The sequence below is a fragment of the Hemicordylus capensis genome, chromosome 1 (genome assembly GCF_027244095.1).
Source record: "Hemicordylus capensis ecotype Gifberg chromosome 1, rHemCap1.1.pri, whole genome shotgun sequence".
Classification (NCBI taxonomy): Eukaryota; Metazoa; Chordata; class Lepidosauria; order Squamata; family Cordylidae; genus Hemicordylus; species Hemicordylus capensis.
Window position 1 is genome coordinate 205,466,614 of NC_069657.1, and position 21,659 is coordinate 205,488,272.

The 21,659-nt window shown below is 42.1% G+C and overlaps 1 long non-coding RNA gene across 2 annotated transcripts; it reads right to left on the reverse strand.

Moving 5' to 3' along the window:
* Positions 1-485: 485 nt before the first annotated feature.
* LOC128340857 (uncharacterized) lies at positions 486-18,376 on the reverse strand. 2 transcript variants are annotated; one of them, XR_008314033.1, is made up of 3 exons: positions 17,972-18,376; positions 6,743-6,798; positions 486-801 (listed from the first exon to the last, which is right to left on the reverse strand). It is a non-coding gene; the product is annotated as an uncharacterized LOC128340857 (long non-coding RNA). The 2 variants fall into 2 exon arrangements; XR_008314032.1 differs by lacking the exon at positions 17,972-18,376 and adding an exon at positions 9,061-9,298.
* Between the last annotated feature and the right edge of the window lie 3,283 nt (positions 18,377-21,659).

Genomic DNA, 21,659 nt, shown 5'->3' on the forward strand with positions numbered 1-21,659 from the left:
ATCAGACTGTGTTGATTAGCTGTTTCTTTAAAATTCAGTGCAATGCAAGTTTCCTTTACAGTACTTAGTTTTCCTCACATTCAGTACAAGAACTCTAAAACTGTGTCTCATTGTGCTTTTTTGCTTAGTTTTCCTTCTGATTGTTCCTATGTAGACATGATGTTGTATCACATTTATGATCTGTGTGGAATTGGTCATAAAAATGAGTTGTATACAAATTTATAGCCAAAGTGGATACACATGGGTACCCAAATGCTTCCATGTCTGGCAGTCATGTGCTTTATAGATCAGTAGAGCTGTAGTCACATTTTATGTTCAATGCATGTACAACCTGTGTACAATATATGCATGTATGGATCTGTATGTATATACAGTTATTCACACATTATGCTTAATGCATGTACAGTAGTACATTTCCTGTCTGTACAATGCATTTGAGGGATGTGTACCTGGGTTAACTTTTAAAATGAACACAGGTACAGTCATTCAGACAAAAACATTTATATTTGTAAGTTGCATGTACCCAAATGCACATACAATATAATGTCTGAATTGGGCTGAAATGAGGCTGAGAGACAGAGACTTGCCCTCAATGCGGTCCAGTGTCCATCACCATGTCCAGTGCAGTCACCATGACCGTCATGGGACTTGAACCCATGCCTTCCAGTCCAGCACAATTCTTTTACTTCTTGACCGTACTGAACTGGTGAGATATTCCTCCATAATGAGCATCAGAAAACCATGCCATTTAGTGAGTCCAGCTTAGGAGTCCGGCAGATGTGTTCAGTGTGAATGAGGCCTCTGAATAACGTCAAGAATTATTTTGTAGAACTCTCCCTGGCATTGTGGAATTGGAGAGAAATTCTTCATAGCTCAATAAAAACTATTAGGAAAATCAATCCCATTTCAAAAGACCCTGTAAACATCCATTTTCATCAAAAAGAGAAGACACACAGTTCCTACACTAAAAAGGTATAATTTGGAGTGTTGTTCTGATTGTTCAGCATTGCTGATATTTCAAATGAGTGTCAATATTTTAAAAAATGGTCCTTGTGGCACTGCTTATTTATTTTTTAATAACAAGCAAAAATTCTCATTAGTGGCCAATCCTAAAATACAATAACATTCTTTTGGGGGGCTATTAAGCATATCAAGTATTTGTATTTCCAGCAAACAATGAACTAATGGAAAATAGCATTCTGTCATGCACTGGTGCTACAGCCCCACAGTGTAATGGATCTTAGGCTGATTACAATTCAGCCTTTCAACAGATTAAATATGATCAAAGGTTTTGGATTTAGAACTAGGTGACTTAAATGACTGCAAATAAATTCTCGCGTTTAAGGCATTTTATTTTTTCTTTTAAAAAACCACAGCTCATTTCTTGTTAATCATGGGATGAAGCAGAAAAATTAAGCCTCCTGCCTGTCTTTATACACCTGTCTAATTATGTATGGATATATTCAGAATGTTATATCCACACACTATATGAAGAGCTCCGATGTTTTTTTTAGCTTCCCATTTAAGTTATTACCTAGATTAACCATATCTACTTTTAAAAAGTATTAAAGGAGGAAATGCTCTTTTGTGTCTCTCTTTGCGGCCTAAGCAATAGATTTAGTGCCACTTTGAGGAAAACTGAACACAATTTCTGTAAAACGAAATCCTGTTCAGGCCTAGTTATACATGAACCTGGGCATATTAAGAAAATTTCCTCTGTGGGGTTTCCTTCCGCAGTGTCACAAATGACTTTGGCAGCTGATGCCTGTGAAAGTGTCCTGTCGTGCCTCAGCAACCCATGGTGCATGAAAGGGCAGGAAAAGAAGAACATCAGCTTTACATTTAGGAAGTAGGGATGTGTGAATGGTTTCAAGGTCAAATAGATTGGACTCAAATCTGGTGGATTCGAGTGTTTCGACCTTGAAATAAATCTGCCCAGTTACCCCGACCAAATTCGAGCTTGTATCGAATGTTCCCAGATTCAGTTCAAATCAATTTGAGATTTGAGTTTGTCTTATTCATTCCCCGGGATTCCTGGCTTTTGTTTTTTTAAAGTAATTCCCTTCTAGAAGTGGTGTTATGGAGCAAAACGTGCAGTCATCATTCTGCTTAACAGCTGCAATTTTTGGTGAGTTATGACTTTGCCTCATAATGAATCCCTATGAGGATTCATTATGGTAGGGCACATTGGGTGCTAACCAGCAAGGCAGTGGGGTACTCAGTTTATATTTTAGGAAGTTTTGAAGTGTTTGTACTCTTTGGTGTGTTATGACTTTCCCTCATAATGAATCCCTATGAGGATTCATTACACACCAAAGAATCTAAAAAATTAAAAATTCCTAAAAAAGATCCCCCCCACCTGCCTTGCAGGTGGGGGGGATTAGTGGCACCCCATGTGCAAACTACCCCCCAGCCTGCAAGGCAGTACTCAGGTTCAGGTTTTAGCACAATATCCTTAATTTCACATGCTAGCAAAATAATGCTCAGGATCATCCAATACAGATTAGAGCCCTATGTGGAAAGGGAGATGCCGGATGTTCAAGCTCGTTTCAGAAAAGGCCGAGGAACAAGAGACATCATTGCTGATGTACACTGGATAATTGTGAAAGCCAAAGAATACAAAAAAGACATCAATATGTTCTTTATTGACTACAGAAAAGCCTTTTATTGCATTGACCATGTCAAGTTGCGGAATATCCTTAGGAAATTGGGCATCCCAGAACATCTCATTGTTCTCATGAGAAACCTCTACACAGTACAGGAAGCCACAGTCCAGACAGAACATGGTGAAACAGACTGGTTCCAGATCGGCAAAGGAGTAAGACAAGGCTGTCTACTTTCCCCTTATGTATTCAATTTATATGCTGAACATATACTGAGAGAAGCTGGACTGGAAAAAGATGAGCATGGTTTTAAAGTTGGAGGAAGAAACATCAATAGCCTGCACTACGCTGATGACACCACTCTGATAGTCAAGAATGTGGATGATCTGCAAGCTCTAGTAATGAAAGTCAAGGAGCACATTATTATTATTATCTACATTTTATATCCTGCTCTTCCTCCAAGGAGCTCATAGCGGTGTACTACATACTTAAGTTTCTCCTCACAACATCCCTATGAAGTAAGTTAGGCTGAGAGAGAAGTGACTGGCTCAGAGTCACCCAGCAAGTATCATGGCTGAATGGGGATTTGAACTCAGGTCTTCCCGGTCCTAGTCCAGCACTCTAACCACTACACCACGCTGGCTCTATAATGGAGGGGGGGGGAAGGGACTACAACTAAAGGCAAGGAAGACTAAACTAATGACAAGAGGTACAGCAGCTAGCCTCAGAATTGACAGTGAAGACACTGAAGTGATGGATAGCTTCTGCCTGTTAGGATCGACGGTCAACAGTAAAGGGTCCAGCAGTCAAGAAATATGCAGACTACCACTTGGTAGGTTTGCAATGAAGACCTTGGGAAGGATATTTAGATGCCTTGATGTGTCTACACCTACAAAGATTAGAATCGTTCGGACCATGGTTTTTCCTGTGACACTCTATGTATGCAAAAGCTGGACTTTGAAGAAGCAAGATGGAAAAAGTATTGATGCTTTTGAACTTTGATGTTGTAGGAGACTTTTGAGGATACCATGGATAGCCAGGAAAACAAACAAATGTCTCAAAGAACAAATCAATCCAGAATTTTCACTCGAGGCACAAATGACCAGGCTCAAAGTATCACACTTTGGACATATTATACAAAGATCCAGCTCCCTTGAGAAGTTCATAATGCTGGGGAAAGTTGAAGGAAAGAGAAGAAGAGGATGACTAGCAGCAAGGTGGGTGGATTCGATTCCGACAGCAATGAATGTACCACTGAGAGACCTTAAAGGCCAAGTTGAGGACAGAGCATCCTCGAGAAAATCTATCTTTGTGGTCGCTAAGAGTTGACATGACTTGATTACACTTAATCAATCAAGCAAGCAAGCATTGTACTCCCAGGCTAAGGCTTCCTAGGATACTTACACTGCTTACCCCAGCTAACTGGGCAAAGAGGCACCTTTTACCGTGGTGATTCTCTTTATTTAGCAGGGGGAGAGTAACTGGCCCTATCTACCCCCAGCACAGTACTTCCAGTGACTGTTGCTGGTGTGTGTCTTATGTTTCTTTTTAGAATGTGAGCCCTTTGGGGACAGGGAGCCATCTTATTTGTTATTTCTCTTTGTAAACCACCCTGAGCCATTTTTGGAAAGGCGGTATAGAAATCAAATTATTTTTTATTATTTATTATTATTATTATTATTATTATTATTATTATTATTATTATTATTATTATTATTATTATGTACATGACACCAGCACATTGTTTATGCATGCCACCAAGTGTGCAGAATCCTGTTTGGGTCAGTGCTAAAAAATATGTATGGCATCCTGTTTAAACCAGGTCTCAGAGAGCAACTATGTTACCTTACTGGGGAGTATCCCTTTGGTAATTGCCTTTTGCTGTTCCCATTCAGTGCTGCAGCACTGAACTGGAAAATGTTTTTAGAAGAGGCAATGATCCTACACAAAAGACCCCCTAAATGCTGACTGTGGGAAGCTAGCTGTGTCGACTACACAGGCCGCTCGTGTCCCATATTTAGCTATATCTGCTCTGCAGGCAGATATCACTGTCAAGCACTTATCCGGAGCTGGTCTTATCATTATACGAGGATAAGCTATGGAATACTTTGCCATGGGTTGTGGTGATGGCCACTAGTTTGGAATGGATGGCTTTAAAGGGGGCTTAGACAAATTCACGGAGGACAAGTCTATCAGTGGCTACTAGTTTGGTGGATGTTGGCCACCTCCAGCCTCAGAGTCTCAAAGACTCTCAATACCACTTGCAGGGGAGCAACAGCAGGAGAGAGGGCATGCCCTCACCTCTTGCCTGTGGGCTCCCCAGGCCATTGTGCCAAACAAGATGCTGGACTAGATAGGCCTTGGGCCTGATCAAACCGGTCTGTCCTTATGTTCTCTGCTGCTTCACCAAGGCTTTGGAATGAGCTTCCTAGTAAAATAAGAGCCTCCCCATCTCTGACAGCTTTCAAAAAGTCTTTAAAGATGCATCTGTTCACCCAGGCTTTTAATTAATATTGTTTTAATAGTTTTAATGCTGTTTTAAAATATTGTTTAAAATTTTTTTAAATTGTTGCAATGTTTTAAACTTTTTGTTTTTGTTTTAACTAATGTTTTACTTTCTGTTTTTATTTTGTTGTAAACTGCCCAGAGACATAGTTTTGGGTGGTATAAAAATACGTTAAATAAATAAGTAAAATAAAATGAATATATGTTCTTATGATACTCTGCCTCCACTCGCTGGTGAAACTGACAAGGTCAAGACAAAGCCTTGGCAAGTTCATAAAACTGAGAAAACTGCATCGATCCATCTTCTCTACTGCTGTTGCTCTGAGAACTGAAGCTACCTTATATTGTTATTTTTATTTATTATTGTATGCCACCCCAAACTTCCGTTTCTGGGCATTTACTGCAACATAAATATTTTTTAAAAAATCAACCATTTGTTCTTTAAATGGCACTAAAGGAATGGTGCTTAACCTTCTTCTCTCATGTTGTTTATGTATTCCTAATTGCCCTCCAAGAAGCTTTCCCCCTGTAGGGTTCAAATGTGGGCAATCACATTTTTGAAGCCTGCAGGAAAAGCTATGGGGGAAGGGGCAGAGCCAATTTGCTGTTATCAGTGGGGCAAAGCCCTGCACTCAGTTCCTGGTGCCCCCTTCCTGATGCTTCCACCCCGAGCACATCCCCTCCAGCTTACCTAAGAGGGTAGGCCATGCAGCAGTGGCGGATGGACAGGCCAGTGGGTGGGCAGTTTAACTCCCTTCTTCTTTGGCAAATGGGGAAAGAGTGGGAGGAGGAGGAGGAGCTCCATCAGTTGCTCCCATTTGTTGAAGAGGACTGTGATAGAAGAAGAAGCCACTGCTGTATTTCTTGGCAGTGGCTCCTTCTCTCCTCCTTGGGCACTCCAGAGTGTCTTGTGTTATCACAGGGGTTCAGAAAGTCCCTTTGAAAGAGAGAGGGTGGCAGGGGGCAGCAACGTCAGGAGTCTCATGTGCCACCACTACCTTCTCCCATCTGCTCACTTTCCACACATGGAAATGTCCCCAGAGACATTCCCATTTGTGGATGAGGTGATAGGTATGAGGAAAAAAAGCAGTGGTAGCTGCTGTCTCCTCCTGGAATTCCACCTTAGGCACTGGGCCCTCAGGGATCAGTGAAGTGGTAGTCCTCACAACCCTACTCCAGGCTACCAGTGTAAGCTAGATATGAATAGCTATGGTTTTTTTCTTAATCCAGTATTTCCATGTCTGCAGTTTTAGAAAAGGAGGCATTATAACTAAATTGCAGTTGAGGGGACACCTGCAGTGAGATTTGTTCTTCATTCACCTTGTCTGAAATGGCTAAATGCATTTCACTCCGGAAACTTGAAGACATTGTAGAGAGAGTCCAAGAGTTTCAGTTATATCTATGCCCGTTTCCTTCTTCATATGGAACCTTGTATGCACCCATGCACCCTACAAGCTCTTAGACCAGCCTTCACATAACCACCAAGTGAACCCAGTAGATAGATAGCTAAACTTTATTACGATCGTAGATCAGACTGTACAACAAAAAACGTTACATAAGACTAGAACATATAATACAAAAAATGTAGCAAAACCTAGCCACATTGGAACCCAGTGAGTTGGATCCTAACTTACCACTCTGTGAACAGTGGCTCCTTCTGTGGACCCCTTCCTTGAATGCAACTTTCCTCCTGTGAACGGAAGGAGTTGCCATTCATTGAGAGGTAATTTAAGATTCAACCCAGTGCATATTCCTTCCATGACATCGCCCAAACAGCTGAAGACATTTGCAACTTTAACAGTTCTGTCAGGTAGAAAAATCTGTCATCACACCTTCACCTTACCTTCTTGTTGGCTTTATGTAATTCATTTCCCCAATAGTTCTGTAACCTTCATGAAGGTGAAGAAAGGGGATCAAACATTTCTGTCTACATCTTTTTGTTGATCCGTGGCTTGTACACTGAAGTCAAATATCACTAAAATCGGGCAATATTATGGGTTGGATCAACTTTCTCCTATGGATCCAACCTCATTTAGTCTATCCTACCTCACAGGATGGCGGTTGTTAGAAGCAATGAGATTTGAATTCTACAGCACTTCACACATCACAGAATGCTGAAGAAATTATTAATACCAATGCTGGTTATCATAAATGTTGGCCTCTTTAGCCCATAACTGATTCCACAAAGCCTATTTATTCATTTTGTTTACATGCATTCATTGCTAAACAATTGGTTAAGCAGATGTTAGAAACACAGATACTCAAAAATGTATGAAACATTTCAGCCGTAATTACAGCTGGAATATTTGCAAACATCAAGTGCAATTTGGACAAGAGAATTCATGCAGAAAAATGACACTACCATAAAACCCACAAAAAACCCCTAACAGCTAATTATAACTACAGATACCTATTTATTAGAAATGAAAGATGGGAAGATATGTTGGGGGGGAAGGCATTTTAAGAGTGCTGACAACACAAAACTAGGAAAAGATGAATATGAGTGAACATTAGAAGGTTATTTGGACAGGGGTGTGGTTAGCAAGCACAGTCTTGCTTCTCCATCATCATGTTTGCTGAACTTGAGGGCTGGGTGGATTTCATGAGAAAGGGCAAAGCGCTGTGACTCTAAAAGATTTTGGCTGAAAAAATATTTTCAACGCACTTGTGAAGTCTCTACTTCATTCTTGTATTGGTTTCCTCTCTCTCCTTTCTTCATTTTGAATTCATCAGAGGGACCCTAACACGGGCAAAACTCTGCCTATGTTGTAGGGCCAACTCTCTGTAAGAAACAGCTGAGAATCAGTGCTTTGCTTGTCATATTAATAAAGTAAGCTCATGTCCAGTGTATGATAATTGCAAAATAATTCTCCCAGGGGCGTAACTAGGTTGGAGTGGGCCCTGAGACAAAATTCTTAAATCCCCCCCCCCCGTCACCGCATACCTCTCCTTCCTCTGGCCCGATGTCTCTGTCAACTATCCCAACTAGTTGCAAGGTATAGATGACACGAAAGCCCTGTGGTTTTCTTTGGTAGAATACAGGAGGGGTTTACCATTGCCTCCTCCCATGCAGTATGAGATGATGCCTTTCAGCATCTTCCTATATCGCAGCTGCCTGATAGAGGTGTTTCCCATACTCTGGGAAACATACCATTAGTACCCTGCAAAGTAATCTAGTGTTGTTATGCAGGGATGTACTCCGGAACATCTAATAATCGGAAGAACCCTTTTGCACAAAAATAAGAATGGTAAAATTTAACTTTAAAAGACTTCTCCTCCCTGCCCCCTGCCCCATGCTATACACAAGGTACCAGCAAAGAGAAACGTTCATGCTCTTTCTCTCCAGGTTTTGTTATCATCCCTTTAATTCGTGTGGAAACCCGTGGTTTGTTGGTGTTGTTTTTACACATTTAGAAAATAGCTCTATTCACATATTTTAGACATGAAAGAGTGTTTTACAACAGCCCTGCAAGGCAGTCCAGACAGTTGATATTTCAAAGGGGACTGGACCTGGTTTGAATTTCCAAGAAAACCCCTCAGGTTGCAGGAAAGGTTAATATAGTTACATTGCCCCCTCAGACCACCTGCGGCGCAGAAGCCTGGTTCTTCATTGATCGCATATAGTCACGATGCAAATTTAAATGCCTTACTATTATGTTTTCAACATGAAATAAACCCCGAGCTAGAAAAAGCATGCATTTTTCTTTGATGGTACCTTTCCTCCTGGAGAGAACACTTGCTGTCCAATCATGATTATGCCCAGTTTCTCCATTTTTGCCCCTGTGGGCAGTTCTAACTCTCCCCTCCGGGGGGGGGGAGGCTACTGAAACTAGGTCAGACTATGTGTCACTCTACGCTTTTTCTTATCTCTATGTGCCTAACAGTGCCCCCACCCCCCAAAAAACACTGCCGGAAACGACAGCATCTCTATGAAAGTCTTATATCACTGCACCTTATTGGCAATTCGGGACTGAAATGTAACTGTAAAATAGAGCGGGTTTCACTAGAAAGCTATCAAGGGATACAGTGACTTCACTGCGTCCAGAAAGAATCAAGTCCAACGCACGGCTGCTTTCCGTGTTAACCAGAAGCTCAGACACGTCTTGCTCTTTTTTCCTTTCTCTATGTATACACTGCTCGATTACTGATTACACTGCTTCAGAAGCAAAGATCAGGAGTCCGCTTGCTTGCTCAGCCGGCGCGTTCTCCAGGCAGCCAGCTGATAATCATGTGACTCTCTTCACGTGACCACCACAGCCAGCCAATGGATGGGGATTTGGGGGAGGAGGAGGAGCCCGCACGATGCAAAGGGTGGACTCACGAAGAAAAACAACAAGGAAATAGCGGGTGGTGCCAGAACAAGGAGGACGAGGAAAAAAAATTTAAATGAAGGAAGGAAGATCGGGTGGGGGGGCCCCCGAGACAACGGCCTCCCCCTGCCTAATTGTAGTTACGCCCCTGAATTCTCCTGAATCCTGTTGGAGATCCAGCTCCAGATAGCATCGACTATTTGCACCAGTAACCCTAATGACCACTAGGGGTACTGGGAGTAGAGATAGATAGATAGGGAAAGATAAGATCCTGATCATTCCTTTTTATCTCTGCCTCTATGACCCCTCTATGGATAGAAAGTACTCAGGAACTTCTTGGGAATGTCTTCCTTCTTCTTCCCAGAATGCTTCTAGCTCTCTCTCTCTCTCAGCACCATGCTTCTATAGGTCTCTCTCTGACCAACATGTAGCCAGTGGTTAGATATAGGTCTTTCTTATCATCATGGACTTCTGAATAAAATAGATTAGTTTAACCTTACATGAATCTCCGTGCTTATCATTTACAAGCTGTTGCCCCTGAGACCCTGTTAACCTCTGATGTAATGGGAGTGAGGTAGCTCCTGAAACACTCTGCTCTATAAGTAATTACCCCCACCAAATTCTGCAAGGGTTTAAGAAGAATTTTCTGTTCTGTTGTATAGCTTTAAGTCTACTGCTGTGTATATTTGGGAGCAGGCCTCATTGAATACAGCTGGTCTTACTTCTGAGTAAACATGCATAGGATTATGTGGCATGATTAGCATACTTTTTTTCAGAAAACAGGTTTGCATTCTCCCCCCCACCCCCCCAGTCACATCCCAGACTCATATCTGCATTGGATGTTTGGATATTGATGCAAGATGTTTAGCTGAAATGAGTCATTGGTCTTAATTGTTGTAATGTTTTAATCTTTTTATCTGTTTTTATCATTTTGTTGTTAACTGCCCAGAGACTTGCATTCTGGGTGGTATATAAATGTTTTAAATAAATTAAAAAAATATTAAAAGGTAAAGAAAAAAATAAATTGGGGTATAATGTCCATTTTGTTTCCCACTTATATATGGCATTTGATTCATATTATGACAGAGAAAGATTTTTGTTGTCAAAAAGACTTGTCCACATCCTGTGTGGATGACATGTTCTATACAAGGAATGTGTGAAGGAAGGGTTGGAACCATGTCCAGTGGCCCCACCTCTCAATCTCTGTTCATTCATCTGACTTTCTAATCAGGTTGCCTAAACTCTGTTCAGAAGGTTGGGGGACCCTTGTGGAGGTTAAGAATGGGTCTATAGAGAAGAGCTGGTCTTGTGGTAGCAAGCATGACTTGTCCCCATAGCTAAGCAGGGTCTGCCCTGGTTGCATCTGAATGGGAGACTTGATGTGTGAGCACTGCAAGATATTCCCCTCAGGGGATGAAGCCGCTCTGGGAAGAGCAGAAGGTTTCAAGTTCCCTCCCTGGCTTCTCCAAGATAGGGCTGAGAGAGATTCCTGCCTGCAACCTTGGAGAAGCAGCTGCCAGTCTGTGAAGACAATACTGAGCTAGATAGACCAATGGTCTGACTCAGTATATGGTAGTTTCTTATGTTCCTATGTAGAGGATGTGATGATATGCAGCATTGTGTGCATTCATTTTATAGTCACACAGCTCTCCATATGTGTCATAGAGGAAGTGTTGCCATCAGTTTAGAGACCTCTTATTTAGATCTTGATACTATCAACCACATCCGTTTGGATTCTGACTTTGTTCTGCTTCATTCTATTCATGCAAGGGGCCTCCACCTGGTGTTTTTTTGGGGGGGATTTTTGCTTGCCGATTCCTTCCCCTTGCAGTGTTCATTCTGGAAGCTTTGTGCATGGGGGTGCATGGAGGGGATTGCAATGGAGAGGAGGGTATGGATAATCCCTTTTGTCTGAGCTTCAATCTTCTTGTGCAAGTCAGGATCCAGGCTTGAATCCAATGAGTCCTACCCTGAGTGAAAGACACTTTTGCTTGAGCAAGAGGAACTCTCTGATTTCTGCAATGACCCACACTGCATTGTACTGCTTTTGCAAAGTTCCCCTGATCCTCAGGAGTAGCTTTTTGGCAGGTCCAAGAGACTAGGGGTGCACATGGAACTGGTTTGAGCGATTTGGTCCAAATTTGGCCCAGATTCGGACTGGACCACAGTCTGTGAACTATTTCAATCAAACTGAATGGCTGGTCCAATCAATTTGATCAAACCGGTTCACCAGTTTGAGCACCTGTAAAGGGGAATCCTCACTGGATTGCTTCCATAAGTAATAAAAAACAGTGGGGGAGTGGCGAGAGAGGCGAGAGAGAGGCACCTTTAAAACTGAAAGAGATGCTTACCAGCAGGCCTGTTCAGTGCTCCGCCTACCTTCTCAGTGGCGGAGGCGGCAGCACGCAATTGGCCTCTGTGTTTGGCCTGCTTTGGGCTGGGTTTGGTCTGGTTTAATCGTAGACTGGACCCTTTTTGTTGGGGATGGTCTGGTCCGTGATCAAACCAGTCAAACCAGCCCAGTTTGCTGTGGACCTGTTCAACCATGAATGGTTTGGCACACCACTACAAGAGACTACAATGGGGAAGAAGAGGGCAAGGAAGTCCCATTGTAGGAGTGGAATTCTGCTTGGCTTTGGGTACAAATCATTCTTCTTAGAAACTCTTGGGAGTTCCATAATGCTGTTCTCAAGTTACAGCCATTTTACTTTTGCTTACTACACAATAAATACAGTTTTCTTGCATTCCTTTATATCTGAATATATATAACAAATATCTGGATTGTAATATTTGAGAAGACTACAAACACACACACACACACACACACACACACACACACACACACACACACACCCTTCTAATGTCTTTCTGATTATAGATTATTTTGCAAACTCCAATAAACTACAACACCAAATCTGCAATATCTTCTTGTAGGAATTCAGGGTAATGGGCTTGTTCCTGTTATCTACTTTGGTGGGTGAGTGGAATGGAAACTTCAGCAGCCTGCCTCAGATAATGACTCCTCTTCATATTAGCTTTCCTAAGGCTCTTGTGATATCCACCCCAGTTCCAAAAGACTATAAAATCTTGCAATTCACAAGTTTACATTTTGCATTTTATCTATTCCCTGGGTCTGTCGGCTATATTAAAGTGATACCATATTATGTATGGGAAATAGCTTTTCTATCAGCTCAAAATAGACCACCTTATTGTACCTTATTAAAAAAAAAATACAAGTGCATTTTCTGCCAGCAGCCATGACTTATGATAATAACTGTTATCAATATGCAATTACCTCTGTTACCCTGGAACATATTGATATTCATTTATTTAAAGATAATGTAACACATTTGTATTCATTGAGGTAATCTGTTGATATGATTAAATGTGAATGGCCATCCTATACTTGAGCAGCAAAATGAAAAATTGCCATCAGATATTCAAGATGGCTAAAAATAGGTCATGCTAAATAATGGGAAAATTATATTATCTGTTATTTAAGGCCCAAAACAATACTAGACAAAACAAAATGAAGAATATAGATTGTTAATTGGTACAGTCCATCTGAAAGGAGAAAATGGGCAAGGTGAACCCAGAGTGCTTCTTCAGTCAGTGCCAGATTTCTGTAAAAAGACAGTGATGAAGATTTAGTGGTGAGATCGACTGCCAAAGTACAACAATCCTATACCAATGAAACACTGAACAAAATGATAGCTTAAATATTTGGCTGTATAGTTTCTGCAGAGAGAGACCATTTCCACCATGTTCCAGTGTGGAAAAACTGTATATAGGCACCACACAAAACCTCTTGGTCTTTATTGCTTTTCTGTGAAAGAGTATATTTGTGCTCATTGTTGTATACAAATGTCCTGTAATAGGAGAGGGGAACCTTGTGGAGAAATGCTTAAGCTTGGAACATACTATAGGACTCTCCCTTCTCATTAATCAGACCACTTAGTCCATCTAGTTCTGTACAGTCTACACTGACTGGCAGCCGCTGTCCAAGGTTTCAGGCAGCAGTCTTTCCCAGTCCTTCTTGGGGATGCCGAGGATTGAATCTCTGCAAAACAGTTGCTCTACCACTAAGCTACAGTCCCCTCCCCAAGCTTTAAGTGCTCTGGGCTGTTTTTTCTACTCTGTTCATGAAACTTGGACAAAATGGGTCTCCCCCCGCCCCCCACCCCACATTCTTTAATCAGACTGTGACTATAAAATAGGGAGTGATGAATGCTTGACACATTTTCTAACTGACTTCCAAACTAGCTATTTCTAATCATGATTTTGAATAATATTGCATAAGGAGATTCATGAAAAGAAGTGTAACTATCAATGGACATACCTGCTTCTTTCAAACAGTGTTTCTTAAAACCAGATTTGGAAACAGAAACTAATCTCACTACCATGTTTCTCCACATTAATTTAAAATGTGTTATTTAAACAGTTGTAATAGAATAATGCAATAAAGTAACTAAATAAAAGCAAAAACAAACCACAACCACAGAGTCACACAAGCCAAACTGAGTAGTCCTGGTCTAGGACTTCCCCCGGTCCATCATAAAAGAATGCCATTGTTCTAAAAGGGAATCTTCAGTCTTACTACAGGCATTAAAATGGTGCACAGTTCTTCACTTTGTTGCAGAGAAATTACTTATCTTGTATAGGTTTTTACACAGGAAGCTTACATTAACTGAGAAACAAGAATTTGATATTTATTACTAATTAAACATAGGCTAAGAAAATACTAAACTAACAGTCTCTTATGCAGTGAGAGAAAACACCTCTCAGTTTGAAATTCAAAACAGCAAGTGCTCTGCCTTGTACACCCCCAGCACAGTAAGAACATAAGAACAGCCCTGCTGGATCAGGCCCAAGGCCCATCTATTCCAGCATCCTGTTTCACACAGTGTCCCACCAGATGCCGGCTACTAGCAGGAGTTGAGAGTATGCCCACAGCTAAGAGTTGAGGGCATGTCCTCTCTCCTGTTGTTACTCCCCTGCAACTGGTACTCAGAGGCATCTTGCCTTTGAGGCTGGAGGTGGCCTATAGCCCTCCGACTAGTAGCCATTGATAGACCTCTCCTCCATGAAGTTATCCGAATCCCTCTTAAAGCCTTCCAGATTGTTGGCTGTCACCACATCTTGTGGCAGAGAATTCCACAATATGATTATGCTTTGTGTAAAAAAATACTTCCATTTTTTGGTCCTAAATTTCTTGGCAATCAATTTCATGAGATGACACCTGGTTCTAGTTTTATGTGAGAGGGAGAAGAATTTCTCTCTATCCACTTTCTCCAAACCATGCGTGATTTTATAGACCTCTATCATGTCTCCCTGCAGTCGTCTTTTTTCTAAACTAAAAAGCCCCAGGTGTTGTAGCCTTGCCTCATAAGAAAAGTGCTCTAGCCCCCTGATCATCTTTTCCAGTTCTACAACTCTGTACAATTCTGTACACCAACTGTGGTGACCAGAACTGTACGCAGCACTCCAGGTGTGGCCGCACCATAGTTTTGTATAGGGGCATTATAATATGAGCAGTTTTATTTTCAGTCCCTTCCTAATGATCCCTATAATGGAAATGGCCTTTTTCACAGCTGCCACACATTGCGTCGACACTTTCAACAAGAATTCCACCACAAGCCAAAGATCCCTCTCCTGTTGTTCAGTCACCGACAGCTCAGATCTCAGATCTCATCAGCGTATACTTGAAGTTGGGCTTTTTTGTCCCAAAGTGCATCACTTTACACTTGCCAACACTGAACCTCATTTGCCATTTTGTCACCCACTCACCCAGTTTGGAGAAATCTTTTTGGAGCTCCTCAAATCCATTTTGGATTTCACTACCTGAACGTAGTGAAAGTAGTGATACCAGTTTGGTATCATCTGCAAATTTGGCCACCTCGCTGCTCACTCCTACTTTTAGATCATTTACAAATAAATTAAAAAGCACTGGCCCCAGAACAGATCCCTGAGGGACCCCACTACTTTCTTTGCTCTATTGTGAAAACTCTCCAATTATACCTACTCTCTCTTTCCTGTCTTTCAACCAGTTAGCAATCCACACATGCACTTGCCCCTTATCCCATGACTGCTACGTTTCCTCAGGAGTCTTTCATGAGGAACTTTGTCGAAAACGTTTTGGAAGTCCAAGTATACTATGTCAAATGGATTACCTTTACCCACACACTTGCTGACACTCTCAAAGAACTCCAAAAGGTTTGTGAGGCAAGACTTACCTTTGCAGAAGCCATGCTGGTTCTCTCCCAGCAGGGCCTGTTGTTCTATGTTTTACACAATTTTGTCCTTGAGGATGCTTTCAATCAATTTGCCTGGAATGGACGTTAAGCTAACCGGCCTGTAATTTCCCGGATCATCCCTGGATCCCTTTTTGAAAATTGGTGTTACATTTGCTACTTTCCAGTCCTCCGGTACAGAGCCTGATTGCAGGGATAAGTTATATGTTCTAGCAAGGAAATTGGCAATTTCACATTTGAGTTCTTTGAGGACTTTTGGATGGATGCTATCTGGCCCTGGCAATTTGCTAGTTTTCTGTTTTTCCAGACAGTTTAGAACATTATCTCTTGTCACCTCTATCTGACTCAGTTCTTTAGCCTCCATCTCTAAAAATTCTGGTTCAGGAACAGGTATATGCTCAGTATCCTCTGCCATGAAGACGGACGCAAAGGACTCATTTAGCTTTTCTGCAACCTCCACATTCTCCTTAACAATCCCTTTCACTCCCTCATTGTCTAATGGTCCAGCTGCCTCCCTGGCAGGTCTCCTGCTTCTGATGTGTTTAAAGAAGTTTTTGTTATTCCCCTTGATGCTTTTAGCTAAATGTTCCTCATACCCTGTTTTTGCCTCCCTTATTGTCACCTTGCATTTCTTTTGCCAGAGTTTGTGTTCCCTTCTGTTCTCCTCATTTGGGCAGGCCTTCCAATTTTAGAAGGAAGTCTTCTTCCCTTTTATGGCTTCCTTGACTTTACTTGTTAGCCATGCTGGCATCCTCCTGGACTTAGTGGTACCTTTCCTCTTTTTGGGTAAACAATCCAACTGGGCTTCTAATATTGTGGTTCTGACTAAACTCAATGGATTTTGGAGCAAAGTAACTCTCCTGATTTTCCCTTTCAGCTTTCTTTTCACCATACTCCTCATTTGGAGAAGTTTCCTCTTTTGAAATTCAAAGTGTCTGTTTTAGACTTCCTTGGTGATTCTCTCCCCGCATGTATGCTGAATTTGATCACACTATGGTCTCTTGTTCACAAAAAAGCATGTGATTGATTACAAGGGCTTGTGGACAAACTAAGAGGATGATCCAGTCCTTCCTTCCAGTCTCTTGCCACTTCCTTCCACCCTGCTCCCACAATGAATGTGTTGCATGGCTAAAATTGACTTCTGTTGGCTCCTCCTCCTTTCTGCAAACAGCTGTGACTGTTCAAGGGCAGTGCCACAGGTAAGATGCAGAATGAATTGTGTCCTTTACTTTCGTTTCTGAAATATTTTGTTTAACTAATTAAATTGGACCCAAATCCTAGAGACAGAGTTCATGCATCAACAATTGTCTACTGTGTTTCCTTTACATTGCTAGCTTTTCTTTCTTTCTTTCTTTCTTTGTTAAATTTGTATATTGCCTTTCATTAAAACAATCCCAAGGCAGTTTACACAAAAATTAAAAACAGGACTATAAAAATGACAATTAAAATATTAAGCTAAAATATAAAACAATTTTGATTTAAAATACAAGCATAAAAACTGTACAAAATAAAAAGAAGCAGCAGTAGAGATAATAATATAAAGGCTAGGTAAAAAGCAAAGATTTAACACACTTTCTAACAACTGTGATGGAAACCGAGGAGCGAATAGCCACCGGTAGAGCATTCCAGAGTCTGGGGGCAGCAACAGAGAAAACCCTGTCCCGAGTGCATGGCAGCCAAGCCTCCCTCATTGTCGGTACCTGGAGCAGAGCCCCCTCTGATAACCCCTCTCCACCTGAACTGGGCAGCAATCCTATGGAGCAGGCAGTCTCTCAGGTATCCCGGGCCCAAACCGTGAAGGGCTTTAAAGGTGAAAACCAGCACTTTGAATTGGACCTGGAAACAAACTGGTAGCCAGTGCAGCTCTTTCAAAAAGGGTGTGATGTGATCCCACCGGGCAGCTCCATATAAAACCCTAGCTGCTGCATTTTGCACTAGTCGCAGGATATTCTTAAGGGCAGCCCCACGTAGAGTGTGTTACAGTAACCAAGCCATGACGTGACTAAGGTATGGGTAACTGTGGCCAGATCTGCCTTCTCGAGAAAGGGATGCAGCTGGTGCACTAGCCGAAGCCGTGCAAAGGCACCCCTGGCCACCGCCTCCACCTGAACTTCCAAAAGCAGAGCCAGGTCCAGTAACACCCGCAAGCTGCATACTTGCTCCTTCAAGGGGAGTGCAACCTGTTGGAACTGTGCAGTTGTTGAAGAGTAAAGGTTGCTAGCCCTCAGCAAGGTCCTAGTAAGAACACTCAGAGATGTGAGTAAAATCACTGCCAGATTGTATTGAGTTGAAGGACACTCACATGATATACAGTCCACAGCTGGTCCAGATACACATAAAGACACTTAAAGCAGGAACATGGACTACAGCAGCAGGTCCACAGTGTTACAGAGTTACAAGCTGGACAAAGGACTCTTACTTAGGGTCTGTATATATACTGGCCCTAGCCAATCACATTCAGTCATATCTCGCTCACATGACCTGTTACATACCTCCTGCTTAGATTCACCTGTTAGCAGTTTCTCTCTGATTGCAGCAGTAGTGACTTGCACTTTGTTTTAGCACTGCCTTACAGGAAATACCTCCTGACACCCCTCCAATTTACTGTGAGGTGGTGCGCAACCCCAGTTTTTCAATTATTTCATGGTGCTTCATGGCACATAGGGGCTTTGTCATTATATCGGCTAAATTACTTTCCGATGTACAGTATTTCAATTTTATTACTTGGTCTTCTACAGCTTGCTTGGTATTTTGGTATTTTATATCAATGTGTTTACTCCTGTTTTTTACTCTTTCATTCTCTGCTATTTGTTGTCTTCACATACAGGAATTGCATAATTTACAATTTCATCTATTTCTTTCATAATCTGTTTATACCAGATTAATTCAGTACATAAATCTGATAAAGAAGCATATTCAGCTTCTGCTGTGGAAGTCACGATGTTTTGTTTTCGCATTCTCCACCCAATTAGACTCCCTCCAACCAATATCACATATCCAGAAGTGGATTTCCTGTCACATATGTCTCCAGCCCAATCACTATCAGCATATGCTTCTAAGTTAAGGCTTTTATCAGGTTCTATATGTAATCCTTTGTTTTCTGTACCTTTAAGGTATTGCAATACTCTCTTTACTCCCATCCAATGTTTTTGTGTAGGTTTGTAGGAGAACCTGCTCAATATATTCACTGCTGCTGAAATATCCGACCTTGACCAATGTGCCAGATATAAACGCTTTCCTATAACAGATTGATACAATTCCACATCTTCAAACATATTGCTTTCACAATTCTCTTCACCAAGAAAATTAGTTACCATAGGTGTATCAATTGTTTTACATTGTTCTAGGTTACATTCTTTTAACAATTGTGTTATTTTGTTGTTCTGTTTGAGTATATATCCCTTTTCTGTATGTTCTACATTCATTCCAATATACGTTTGGATTACACCCAAGCTTTTAAGGGTAAACACCTTTCCAGTTTCTGATTCCATTCTTTTCCTTTGTTGTTCATTATGCACAAGAACTAATAGATCATCCACATAAACCAGTATAATTGTTCTACTGGTTTCTGACCCACAAATGTACATGCAAGGGTCAGCTATGCTTCTTTGGTAGCCCAGTTTCTTTAACTCTTTGTCTAAACACTGGTTCCAATTATGGGCTGACTGTTTTAACCCATATATGGCTCTTTTCACTTGGTATACAGAACTTGGCTCATTACTTTCATATCCTGGTGCTTCCTTCATGTATATTGTTTCCTCTAGCTCAGCATTAAGATAAGCTGTCTCAATGTCGTAGTGATATACCTTATACCCTCGCTGTTTAGCTAAAACCAATGCCATTCTTACTGTTTCACCTCTAACGGTAGGTGCATACGTCTCTTCGTAGCGCATATATGGTTTCTGTGTAAAACCTTGTGCCACGAGCCTTGCTCTATAAATTGGTGCGACAGGAACTCTGTTCCCCTGTCTGTTTGGAGTTCGGCTATGGAGGTATTAAATTTCCTCTCCACATATGCCAGCCACTCCTTAAACCGAGGGAATACATCTGTTTTGTCCTTTAACAAGTAACAAAACCCGAACCTCGAATAATCATCTACTATGACCATCACATATTTTGCCCCTCCTTTTGTTTGTATCAGGGGTCCAATTAAGTCAGCGTGTACTAACTCAAACGGGCGTGAGGTAACCCTCTTACTCTGCTTGCGTACAGGGTACGCTTTGCTTTGGGCTTGTTTGCATACTGCACAGTCTAGGTACTTTGCACATTGCTTTGTAGCACACCCTTCAGCATATTCTGGCATTTTCTGTATGTTTGAGAAGCAGGCATGACCTAATCTACGATGTAGCAAGTGAGCACACCCATCATGGACAGGCGTGTTCACTTGTACAGCTGTGGCCATTTCTGTTGGCTCCATGTAGTACAAGTGGTCACGCATTTTTCCTTTTGCTACTACACTGCCATTTTTAGTAACCCTGCATTCTCTATTGCCAAAACATACTTGATACCCCACTATGTCCAAGCGATAAACACTCACCAGGTTCTGTTTAAGTCCTGGGACATATAGCACATTCACAGTTTTACACAGACCAGGGATACACACAGTCCCTTCCCCCATGATCTCAGAACACTGTCCATTGGCCATGCTCACATGTCTTCCCTCAGCTGGCCGCAGTTCGGGACACAAGTCTGGTGTGGCAAAAATGTGCTGTGAACACCCACTGTCAACAAGCCAGTCACAGCTGCTCTCCTTTTCCTTCTCTTGGACGAAGCATACATGCCGGCTCCTCCTACGCTGTGGGAACCCTTTTCGTTCCCCAGTCGACCTCTGTGTGCAGTCTTTCTGCAGGTGCCTTCTGGACCCACAGATGAAGCACCGTTGGACTGCATGGACGCTTTCTGTTTCCTCCCAATTGGAGGCTTTCACGCTCTCTGGCCGACTCAAAGCTTTGTCCTCTCTCCTTTTCTGTTCCTCCATCAACCGGACTGACAATAGTTCTACTCTCGGATCTTGCTCATCTAGAGCTTCCAGAGACATGACCAATGTGTCCCATGTCTCATCCAGGGAGGACAGGATGACGTATGCTTTATGACTCTCCGTGAAATCCAGTCCACGTTCTGACAATTCAGAGAAAGTAGCAATCATATACTTCAGATGTGCTGCAAACGACTTGCCAGCCTTCAGCTGCTTTCTGTATAGCTTTCTGGTCAGCGTGAACTTGGAGCAAGCTGTTTTTCGCAGAAACAGCCTTTTCAACATCTCCCAACATTCCACAGCCTTAGTGAGACCTTCACATGAACCAGCAGTCTGTCTTCCAAACTCAGGATTATGCTGGCTAGTGCTTTTTCATTTTCTCTCTCCTGTGCCTCGTCTGGCTCTTCTGGGGGGTCCCGCACTATCTCCCACAGGCCTTCTCTGCATAAGTACATTTCTATCTTTAGGCTCCATGCCATATAGTTAGTCCTGTTCAATTTACTCACAGGAAGATATAGGGTCTGTGCACTCACCATGGTTCTCACCCTTCCTTCCACGTTGCTAGCGGGGTTGACCTGTGCTTCTGCTTCTTCTTCACTCTTCATCTGTGGCGCAGTGGAAGCGTGCTGGGCCCATAACCTGTTGGAACTGCGCAGTTGTTGAAGGGTAAAGGTTGCTAGCCCTCAGCAAGGTCCTAGTAAGAACACCCAGAGACACGAGTAAAATCACAGCCAGATTGTATTGAGTTGAAGGACACTCACATGATATACAGTCTACGGCTGGTCCAGATACACATAAAGACACTTAAAGCAGGAACATGGATTACAGCAGCAGGTCTACAGTGTTATAGAATCACAAGGTGGACAAAGGACTCTTACTTAGGGTCTGTATATATACTGGCCCTAGCCAATCACATTCAGTCATATCTCGCTCACATGACCTGTTACATACCTCCTGCTTAGATTCACCTGTTAGCAGTTTCTCTCTGATTGCAGCAGTAGTGACTTGCACTTTG